General features: G+C 37.8%; 1 pseudogene; it reads right to left on the bottom strand.

The window, feature by feature from the left end:
* Positions 1-6,273: 6,273 nt before the first annotated feature.
* LOC137732812 (uncharacterized) lies at positions 6,274-11,240 on the bottom strand (annotated as a pseudogene).
* Between the last annotated feature and the right edge of the window lie 594 nt (positions 11,241-11,834).

Here is an 11,834-nt window from a genome sequence, read left to right on the forward strand (position 1 = left end):
TATCATCTGTGACAGATTAGATTGAGAGGTTACCTTACACTATTACATGTGATCGACAAATGTCTTCATCAGCTGCAGGTAATAAGGTGGAGGCTCACATAACACCATGCAAACCAACAAAGAAGTGGGATCGACAAAACGCAACACACAAGACCTAGCCTCTTGCAAAACAGACCTGGATGCTAGATTTAGATGGGGCGGATATCATCACATACTGGCTACTTAAGATATTGAAGCATATGTCCTACAACAGAAACATCTTGAAGTTCAATTCCATTATACTGATCGAATGGGATCGTTACTAATTGCATTGAGACTTGAATAAGACTTCACACCTAAAAAATTGGAAACAATATGAATAATGAACTGCGAGAACATGTTTGAACCTTTTGACACTTAAATCGATCATTGTTGCATTTTATCTAAACAATGATGTGGCAGGAGATTTATGATTACAAGGGCTTCCATGGGATCAATACAATATATAATACTTGCGTTTCCAATGGCACTATTTCACCTTTTACGAATAAATATTCATCATGCAAAATTTATAATCAAAATTGTTTAACTTGTTAATCTTCATTTGAAGATCACCCCTCAAAAAAAAAAAAAAAAATTATTCGAATCGAAGATTGTTTAGTCATCTAAATGTATCAACACTACAAAAAAAAAAAAGTAGTCATTACCGATGAAGATTTTTCGAGGGCCCCAAAAAAGGGTCATAAAAAGCACATTTTGCGACCATAAAATATGGGTCGTCGGTAACATGGCATGAAATTTTTTATTTTTTTTACCAACGCACATAATGTCCTCGGAAAAAGTCTCAAGTTTCATCGGAAATGCACTTTTGTTTGGCGGGAAGAATTGGCGCCAGTTGTATTAACAACGAGTAAAGTTCTTATTGGAAATAGAATGGTTATCTCCGAAGGTTTACTCATGTTGACGAAACTAATTTAGTATTTTCGAGGGAAAAAAAGTCCTCTTGGAAATGTTTTTATATTTTTTAGGGGAAAAAAAGTCCTCTCATTAATGTTTTTATATTTTCGAGGGTGATCAGTTGTTGTCGGAAGTAATCATATTTTTTTTTGACAAAATTTTTTCTTTGTCAGAATAAATTTTTAAGGCATATGGTTTTGTTGGAATTAATTATTTACCAATGGTCACATGTGTCGTTGGAATACTCTTGAAATAAGTTTGATGCTTAATTTAAATTCTACAATAAATAGATTATATAACTTAGAATACATATGGAGAAGATTGGACTAAGGGTGGGCACGGGCCGGGCCCAAATTTGAAGGGACCGGACCGGATCACTTAAAAAGGAAACGAGCCGGGTCGGGCATTACAAATCTAAAAATTGAAACCGAACCTAACATGGCCCGTTTCAAACGGGCCGATTCGAGACGGGTCCACATGTTCTCTTAACTTTTTTTTTTTTTTTTTTTCGGTTTTTTGATCGCCTCTCGGAGTCCGGGTGGGCAAACAGTCCCAAACTTGCTATCCCCCACACAGACGTGCTCATCCTAACCGTCGACCACGTCATCCCACACAAACTCGGTCTCCTCGTCGCCTTCCTTAAATCCATCCTCAAATCACTCCAAGATCTCATCTTGGCCAAACCCAACCCGACCTAGACCCGCTCTCAGAATTCGTCATCCCAGATCTTCCGTTCATTCCACCATGTCCGAAACCTCTCGGTCAAGCTCTCGTCGAGCGATCTTCGGTTCGGGAATGAGCGAAAACCGGCAAAGGTGCGTTATCGGAGACAGAGGCGTCCGAAGAGATAGAGAGAGAGACTGTGGGAGAGAGAGATCGAGAGGGATGAGACTGAGAATCGGAGATTGAGATTGAGGTCTGAGATCAAGTCATCAAGATTGAGGTTCGAGAGTGAGAATAAGAAAGATAAGGTGAGGGATTAGTTGAGTGGTGACTCGGAGTAGGGATAGAGAGAGAGGGTGAGGGGAGAGTTGAGTGTGAATTGAGTTTGAGAGTGAGAATAAGAGAGATAGGGTAAATGGATAATAATAGAGGATAAATCATAGATGCAATGAACGGTCTGGGCCGGGGACCCCTTTTTTCGAATTTTTAGAACCGGCCAGCCCTGTTATTTATAAGGAACCAGCCCGGCCCGCCCCATTTTGTATTAATAATCTTTGGACCCGCCCCGTACTGGCCCTAAACTGCAAAGAACCGGCCTGCCTCGCGAATCCAGGAACCTTTTGCCTACCTCTAGATTGGACCATAAAATTAAAATAAAATTGTTGAGCAAAAAGGTGTATAATTTAACATAGTATTCTATGATAAGGAGATAATTTGCATGCCTTTGTTAACTCATAACAATTATCCTGGACATTGAGCAAAATACAACCACATCTAAATTGTAAGTTTTCGTTTATAACCGTCGAAAGGTTTTGTCCCGTTACCTAATATCTAAATATCTGTTTTTTGCGATTTTTTACTTATGCGATCTTGGAGCATATACAAACAAGTTTGATGGTTGAATGGTTGAAACTAGTTTTGTAGAATGTGTATCTCTTCAAAACGGTAGATTTAACAAATACTTGAAGTTTATTTTATACTTCCATTAAGCAGAACATAATAATTTGTGGTATCCACTAGTGCAAATATCTTAAATTGAAGATTAAATTCGTTCATATCACTCTTATAGGTTGAGGAGTGTATTTGTAAAAAATCATCAAAGTCGGAATTAAAATAATCATTAAATCATGAGTTTTTTTTTAACTGTTGAAATGTTTCGTCTCGTTACCTAATATTCGAATGTCTGTTTTTTGCGATTTTTTATGTATGCGATCTTGGAGCATATACAAACGAGTTTGATGGTTAGATCGTTGAAACTAATTTTGTAGAATGTGTATTCTTTCAAAACGATAGATTCAACAAACATTTGGAGTTTATTTTACACTTCCATTAAGTAGAACATAATATTTTGTGGTATCCACTTGTGCAAATATTTTAAATTGAAGATCGAATTCATTCATCGTACTTTTATAGGGTCAAGCTTGATATTACGAGCAATTATATGTATATATATATTTACATTTTTTGCACTTCAACAACAACGGTTAAATTTTAATCTATAGTTTATGAGATTATAGTGACAAATTTCAGAATTGACCTCTTCACAAAAGTTGTCGAGTTTGATATTACGAGCGTTTGTATATGTTTTTGTACTTTTACATTAATTAAAAAACTATTAAAATCTTAACTACAATAATAGCAATAAGATATAATCTTACGTATGTGAGATTAAATCCTTACCATTGAATTTAATCTTGCAATTAAATCATAAGTGTTTTTGGCGGGCTGCCAAAATTTTGGCATGTCGCTAAAAAACTAAACTATATTTCCAAAGAGAACGCCATTTAGCGCGCTCTCCTCATTTTCATTTCTCTCACAACTTTTTTGCCTTTCCTCTTTCAAAAACAAAACCCTAGCCTCCATCATTCATTTCTCAAAATCTCTCATAGCTTCTTTCTCTCCATCGCTCTATCACAATCCATGGCCTTATTTCTTTGTCGCTTGCTGGCCACCACTGAATATTCAAGAACCTAAGAGATCCATTCCAACAAAACTCAAATCCACAACTAATCCTCATCTCCCAGACTCACGAGACCACCATTTTTCAGCCAATGTTCTAAGGTTGAATGTTTTTCATATTTTTATCATTTTTCTTTATAATTTGGTTTCGAATTTGCAGGTACTTGCCTCTAACAGCCATCCACCTGCACATCCGCACTCCACAACCTATAATTTGGGTAAACTTTGGTTCTAACTTTTCTAGATTGATATGCATTTGTCTCTTCAAAACTGCCATCAAAAGCTTTGTTTTTGGAGCAAATTTCCTCAATTTCCTTGAAAACCTTATAAATTCCGCCTTGGTTTCGCACTCTTTCTCACCTTCGCCGCTCACTCCATTGATTCGTCTGTCCATTGCCTAGCAAGCCCTGGTAAGGGTTTTCAAGAAGGCGGTGTTAGACGACGCCGATGAAGTAGAACAAGGTAATAGTGGTGGAGGTAGCTCGGTGTGTTGTAGGTTGTGCTGGTGACGAGCAGCCAGGTTGGGTGTGTGCTTGGGAGAGGAGGCAAGATTGTGGAGAATATTAGGCAGGAAAGTGGAGCCCACATTAGGATTTTGCCCATAAACCAGATTTAGCCATGTGCATTCCCTGTAGATGAGTTAATTCAGGTAAAGAATGCTTCTTTTTTCGGTTTAGTGTGAGACAACCATGCCTCTGAATAAAGCCGAGAGCAGTGGACAAAAGAAAGACAATGCTAAAATTGAAATAACAAGATTTTTGTTAATTAGATCAAAGTAAGATGAAGCTCAAGTGGAGCCACTTGAACAAGGTGTTGAATTTAATGATTTTGGGGAAGAAGAAGAGCATTAACATTGTTCACCAATTAGCAATCAGGTGGAGTAAGGAAAAAGGCAGATTGAAGGCACTCGAATTTGTCAAACATCTTAAGGGGTTCGAACTTCAACGCATTATTTACATGTATTTTAGAGATGCATAGCATAAGACAAACCCATTCGAAACAAGAAGAAACCTGACATGTTTGGTTTGACTAAGATGAATTTAACTATGCTCTTAACATTAGTCAAGGAGATCCAACTACTTATTAAGAAGATATAGCAAGTGATGAACGAGATAGTTGGATAAATGTTATGACAGAAGAAATGGATTCTCTTTACAAGAACTCTATTTGGGAGTTGGTTCCTAACCCAAAAATAAAAAGCTAATTGGACGCAAGTAGGTGTTTAGGAAAAAAGAACTACATGACCAGGAAGCCATGAGATTCAAAACAAGGCTCATGGGTAAGGGGTACTTACAGAAGAAAATGGTGGATTATGATGAGATATTTTCACTTGCAGTCAGGCATACTTCTATCAGATTGCTTTTAGCAATGGCAGCACATTATGACATGGAGATTGAGCAAATGGATGTGAAGACTACATTTCTCTATGGTGATCTAGAGGAGACAATTTTCATGGCTCAACCAAAAGGGCTTGTCGATATGGTCTGAAACAGTCTCCATGGTAGTGGTAACAAGATCTTTGATTTCTTTATGTTGAAATTCAATTTTAAGAGATGCTTATATGACTGTTGTGTGTACTATCATGCATTCCAAAATGGGATGATTACATTATTGCCGCTATTTGTGGACGACATGCTAATTGTTTGTCAAGACAAGTCAAGAATTCAAGACTTAAAGAAGATGTTGAGTGCAGAGTTCAACATGAAGGATCTAGGTGCTGCATTAGGGGTGGGTTCTGTTTCATTCGGTTTACTTTTTTTGCCAAAACCAAAACCTAACCAAAACTTCAATTTGGTTTTTTTCAGTTTGGTTTTTTTTTTTTCAGTTCGATTTTGTTCAGTTTGGTTTTGGTTTGGTTTCGGTTTTTATTTTATTTTATAAAACTTGATCTTTTTTTAATATGGAATTTAGAAAAGAGGCTTACATTGTTAGACTAATAATAAGAAAATAGAGAAAGTGAGAAGGTAGTTGTACATTTACAAGATCATATAAATCATATTCTATCAGCAATCTCAATTGCAAAGAAAAATGATTATCGTATCCATTCCAAAAGAAAACAAATAGAGAAGCTCATCCAAATTCCAAAGCCTTCCAAAACTTTTTTCTATAACCAATTGAATATCCTTCCTAATTGAACCAAGTATGCTCCTTGAAAATGTCCTAGGCTTAGTTTCAAACTTGGTAACAAAGTTTCACAAAAGAAACGTCATGGGCATACATTCATTAAGTGTAAGGGGTTCGGTTTGGTTCAGTTCGGTTTTTCCTATTTCGGTTTGGGTTTTTTTTCAGTTTTTCGGTTTTGGTTCAGTGTTCTGTCCCTTTTTTTTTTGTTTTTGGTTTTTTTTAACCCACCCATAAGCTGTATAGAAGATCTTAGACATGGAAATTCAGAGAGTTAAGATCGGTGGTAGAATCTGGATATCACAAGACAAGTATATTCATAAGGTTCTTGAGAAGTTCAACATGCTAGAAGCAACGGAAGTTTCAACTCCTTTGGCAACTCATTTCAGATTAAGTGGCAACAATGTTCTAAGTCAGAAAAAAGAGAAACAAGCGATGGAAAAGGTGCATTATGCTAATGTCGTAGGCTGCCTAATGTATGCATAGTATGCACATGACCCAACGTAGCTCAAGAAATCAACGTCGTTTTCAAGTGCATTGCAAATCCAAGAAAGCAATATTGGGATGCAGGGTGCTGGAATATGTTGATGTCAACTATGCAAGGGACTTAGACAAGAGAATATCAACTTCTGGTGATGTCTTTACATGCGCAGGAGGACCAATCAGTTGGAGGGCATTACTGCAAGAAATTACAACATTGTTGACAACAGAAACATAGTATATTGCTTTGGTCGAAGCTCGAAAGGAAATCTGATAGTAAATGTGTGAAAATGCATGTTTTTTCATGGAAGATGAAAGCACATTGAAGTGAAATATCACAGAATCCATGATTGGGTAGAGTCTAAGGAGATTTGTGTTGAAAAGATTCACATGAAGATAGTGTCGGCCAAGAAGTTCAAGCATTACTTTTACTTGATCAATCTTGTTGATTGATTAGGGTGGAGCATCGCCACACTTGAGGTGCAATGAGGCGACAAGAAGTTTGCTAAGGTAAAGATTCTTGAAGATTTCTAGAGCTGCTTCAAGAAGGTTAAAGATACTCTAGGGAGCAACAGTCAAAACTTGGTTTGACTCACCAAGGTGGAGATTGTTAGGAATTGGCTTGTCAAAGTTAGTTTCCTATTTTGTTTATGATTGTATTAGGGAAATTAAAGGTGTACTGAGTCTTCTCCTAAAAAGACTAGGAAAGAATCAAAGTTTCCTTATTAGGCATCCTAGAAGCCTAATTGAAATAGGAAAGTACGCTTATTTTCCTATTTCATATGGAATACGAAAGAACGTGTACTTTCCTATTCCATATAAAATAGGAAATAAAGTACTTTCCCATTTCCATATAGAATAGGAAACTTAATTAGAGAATAGGCATATAAACCACACCTTATTTTAATAAATAGAGTGCAGCAAGGCTAGAAACAGTGACGGATCCAATATTTTGAACTCGGGGGATCCCATTAATAAAGGTCAAAAAATTTATAGACAAAAATAACATTGAAAAGTTAAATATAATACATTTCATTAAAAAATCATACGCAAAACAATATTACAAGCTATAAAATCATAATTCAAGCGTCCACGACTAGGTTTCATAGTCTGAAAATGTTCCATAACAGCTTCATTACCAATACATGAAAAAACATTTTTCTCAATGTCAACAACTAAACTATCACTCAATTATTGATCCCTCATTTTGTTGTGAAGTTGACCCTTAATGATATTCATAGCAGAAAATACCCTCTCCATTGAAGCGGTTGCAATCGGTAAAACCATAGCGAATTAAACAAGCAAATATACATATACAAATGTTTGATGCAACCTGACACACCCCGACCGAGATCAGGGCGTGCTGGCCGCCACGCAGAGGTGACGTAACCATGTGTACGTGCGGAAGCTAATAAAATAGTGATAAAAAGTACAAATAATAAAAAACTAGCATACAAAGTGATAAAAACCAGTGCTAGCGTAAGTGAGACGCTAAGTTTAGAGCAATTAGTCTACAGCAGTCCAAAAGAAAAGATGCGACAACAATACACCCGAAGGTGACCCTACAATGGTAAGTGTCTGTCAGAAATGCCGGAAAAGCCCTCTGGGAAACCACCGAACCTGCTAAACCACTAGAACCTGGAGGGGCGCAAAACAAAACCGTGAGTGGGCAAAAACAAAGCTTTTCGAAAACCATTTAGTAAATTACATTCTAACCCCTCGCCGTAAAACCTGTATACTTCCCAGAAAATAAACATATATACGTATGTATATAGATATGCCAATCATGCTCAAGAATATGCCATATCAAAATCTCATAATGAAGTGCAAGTGCTTAGGTATAAATCATGTCAACAACATATAATCTGGCAGCCGGAGTCACCTAACGTGACCTGTACGGCTGCATATAGAGCTCAAATCTCAAACTCAATAACTGAACCTGCCCACGAGTCGAAACCACCTAAAGTGGTCTGTACGACAGGCCTGGGTGTAATACATATATATACGCTCTAGTGTTACGATCACGTGAAGGCTGTGCGAATAATCGCGGGTCACCTACGAGTCGGAACCATCTAAAGTGGTCTGTACGACAGGACTGTGCACCTAACTTGGATCCAAGCTGAGCGTGTGGTGCGGGAGGTGAACATCACGTGAAGGACTATGCCCTACTCTGGGCTGGAGCACTAACACCGGGGGTGCAGGTTATGAGCTCTCTAAGCATCTCAAACCACTACTGAAATATAAACATGAATAACACTTACCTGGCACTTACCTGTGCGTCCACATCACCCAATATGCATATGTATATATATATATATGCAACTACTAACGTAACCAACGATGCATAAATAACGATAATGTAATGCATGGCATAACTAATAAGCATTTAAATCAACTTCTGGGAAAAATATAGTATATAGGTATATACGGAAAACCAAAAGCCCACTCACTGGTATGTGGAAGGGTCATAGCCCCCCTGCCTCGAGTGACCACGCTCGTCCTCGGGATACGTATCACCTATATGCGAAACAACTATAAAAACGTTAATTTTTATAGCACATAACCAACTTCTCGTAATAACTTCTCATACATTGCTCAAATTGGACAAATGAATATACCAACGTGCTCTACACAACCTCAGGATCACACCCAAATTTTTAGAAAATTTTTCCACCGCCGCATGCGCCCCCACGCGCCGGCCAAGGCACGGCCACACGCGCCGGCCACGCACAGGCACGTGCCTGGCACGCTGACGGCGTCAACTAACGCCGTAAGGAATATTCCGTCAGTTTTGACAGATTCCGTTAACGGCGTCAGGAATATTCCGTCTCCTTCTCCGGCGAACCTCCGGTGCCGTCGCCGGCGCCGGAAAACTGGAAAAACTTCTAATTCGATTTCTCTCTCGTTTTTCAACCATTTTTCGTGATTTTTGCACCAAAATGACGCCTAAAACTAGGAGAACACAACCATACAACTTTTAAGAGCCAAAAACTACGAGATCTTACCTGTCACCAAACTCCAAATCCGGCCAACTTTGAACACGGCGATCCCGACGTCCAATTTCTTCAAACGAACTATTCCGAGACTCCTTGGGACACCACTAAGCTACCTATGAGCTTCATTTTCCCAAAAACGTGAGAAAATACGTTTGCATGAATAGTACCTCAAAACTGCCTTCGTGAAATCAACGTGAAAACAGTGATAATCTTACCTGAAAATGGTACAGCTGCACTCCCCTCAACCTCACGAGCTCGACTGTGGTCTTGGTTCCCTCAATCTGTGGGTGTTTAGTATGTTTGTGTGTGTGTCCGTACGTGTTCGAAGGAAGAGGAAGGAATGGGGTTCACGGGAGAGAGACAGGGAAAGGGACAGAGAGACAGTGAGAGTGAGAGTGTGTGTGTGTGTGGCCCAACACATGCCAACACCACACAAAACACCAATAACGTGAAAGAACTCACTAGGGGTAAAAATGTCTTTTCACACGTACGTTTTCGATATTTTCGGGACGGGATGTTACACAACCCTTTCTCCGCCATTTTCTTAGCAAGATCATTAATCCCCTGCAATCGAGAAAAATCATTATCAAAACGCACAAAATGAATATAAATATCAAGTTGATCTTGAAATGCTGAGCTATCTCGATCCATGAAATCTTTAGGATACAACTGAGCAAGGCAAACAAGCTTTTATTTATCAAAAGCTACAAATGAATCATTCGGACTCAAACATGCCAAGCAAATAAGCAATTCGGTGTTACCTTCAGCGAAGCGATCATCTAATTCTGTAAGTTGGTAATCAATGACCTCAAAAAAGAGTTCCACTTTGTAATGATGACGATTGGTCTTTCATGGAGCCTTATGCAATGACTTCCCTTGAATGACATATGAATCATCCATATTAGGTACCTCAATTTCATGTTCAACATAAAAAGATGATATTTTATTCACCAAAAGATCAAAATTTTCATTATTCCTCATGCAACGTAGTTGTTCTTTACATGTCTTAACTAAAGCCATTGCATTCACAATCTCTTGATCTTTCTTTTGTAATGCATGTGACAAATCATGAGTAACTCCCAATATGGAGTTCATCAAAAAGAGGAGGAACACAAACTCAAAAGATTGTATAACTTTTAGTAACCTTTTACTTCACTAACATTATCATTGTAGCAATCTTCAACAATCATGCCAAGCACATCCACCGTAGATGAGAACATTGTAATCAAACTAATCAAAGCACCATAATGTGAATTCCATTGTGTATCCCCAGCACGTTTAAGACTAGTTTCTTGATTCAATCGTTGTCCCGTTTCAAGACACTCATTTTCAATAGCTTTCGTGAGATTTTCTTGTTGTTTCTCTCTAAGTGCATCACGACGCTTACATGAGCATCTAACAACATTCACCAAACTATTAGTCAACGTGAAAAAAGTGGCAACATCGGAGTTTTTCTTTGCTACGGCAACGAGAGCTAATTGTAGTTGATGAGCAAAACAATGAACATAGAATGCACAACTTTCTTCATCCAAATTTTTTTTTTAAAGGCCATTGAATTCACCTCTCATATTACTCATGTCATCATAACCTTGGCCTCGTAGGTTGGAGTAGCTCAAATCATGCAGTTTCAAAAACTCATCCATTGGCTCCTTTATTTTACTTGAAGTTGTTTCGTAACATGTTGGACTCCCACGAACATTTCAATTACTTGACCTTTGTTGTCCACATAATGCAAAACCACGGTCATTTGCTCATTTGTTGAGACATCACGTGATTCATCTACCATTATAGAAAGAATTTACTCTCTTTCACTTCCTTCATAATAGCCTTAATGGTTTCAAAGGCACATGAATTGACAAAATCTTTTTTAATTGAAGGAGCAATTAGCTTGAGATTTCTTGGAGCATTTTCCAAAACAACTTCCTTTATTTTCTCATCATGATCCGCAAGCAATTGCAAGAGCTCTAAATAATTCCCCCTATTATTTGAAGTGTCACTTTCATCATGGCCACGAAAAGGAAGACCTTGTTGCAACAAGAACTTAGTGCAATCTATTGATGCATTCAAGCAACAACGATATTTCATACTCTTCTTCTGATTGTTTGATCATAACTGGTTCAAGATGTGTCTTTTGGTTCGTTAGATAACTAGCCACTTTTCTACCCTTATTGTGGACACTACCAATAGGACCAACATGTTTGTCAAAACATTCTCTTGCATTCTTCCATTTCTTAAAGCCTACTCCAATGAAGGCATCACTTCCTAATTGTGAAAAGTTAATTGTAAAGAGATAGCAATGAAGACAAAATACTGCATCTTTAGATATACTATACTCCAACCAATCATATTCTTCAAACCACAAAACAACAAATCGTCGCTTTTTCTTTGCATGCAAAGTGTATAAGAACTCATGCTTTGTAGGCCTATAAGGTTCCATTTGCAAATACGCTCTTCGGACCTCATCTTAAATATTAGGAGGATAGTCCTTCATTCGAATTCTTTTTCCTGGGTCTCTCTCAAGATTATTAAAATCAATGTCACACTCATTTTGTCTTGAGTTCAAACTACCCAAACAAATAGATGGTCCTATTGGCTTTGGCTTGAAAAATCTTTCCATATTTCTTATCTCTAAACTACACATTTAACAAAAAACACAAAACATATACCAAATAACCAATA

This window comes from Pyrus communis, chromosome 4 (genome assembly GCF_963583255.1).
Source record: "Pyrus communis chromosome 4, drPyrComm1.1, whole genome shotgun sequence".
Lineage (NCBI taxonomy): Eukaryota > Viridiplantae > Streptophyta > Magnoliopsida > Rosales > Rosaceae > Pyrus > Pyrus communis.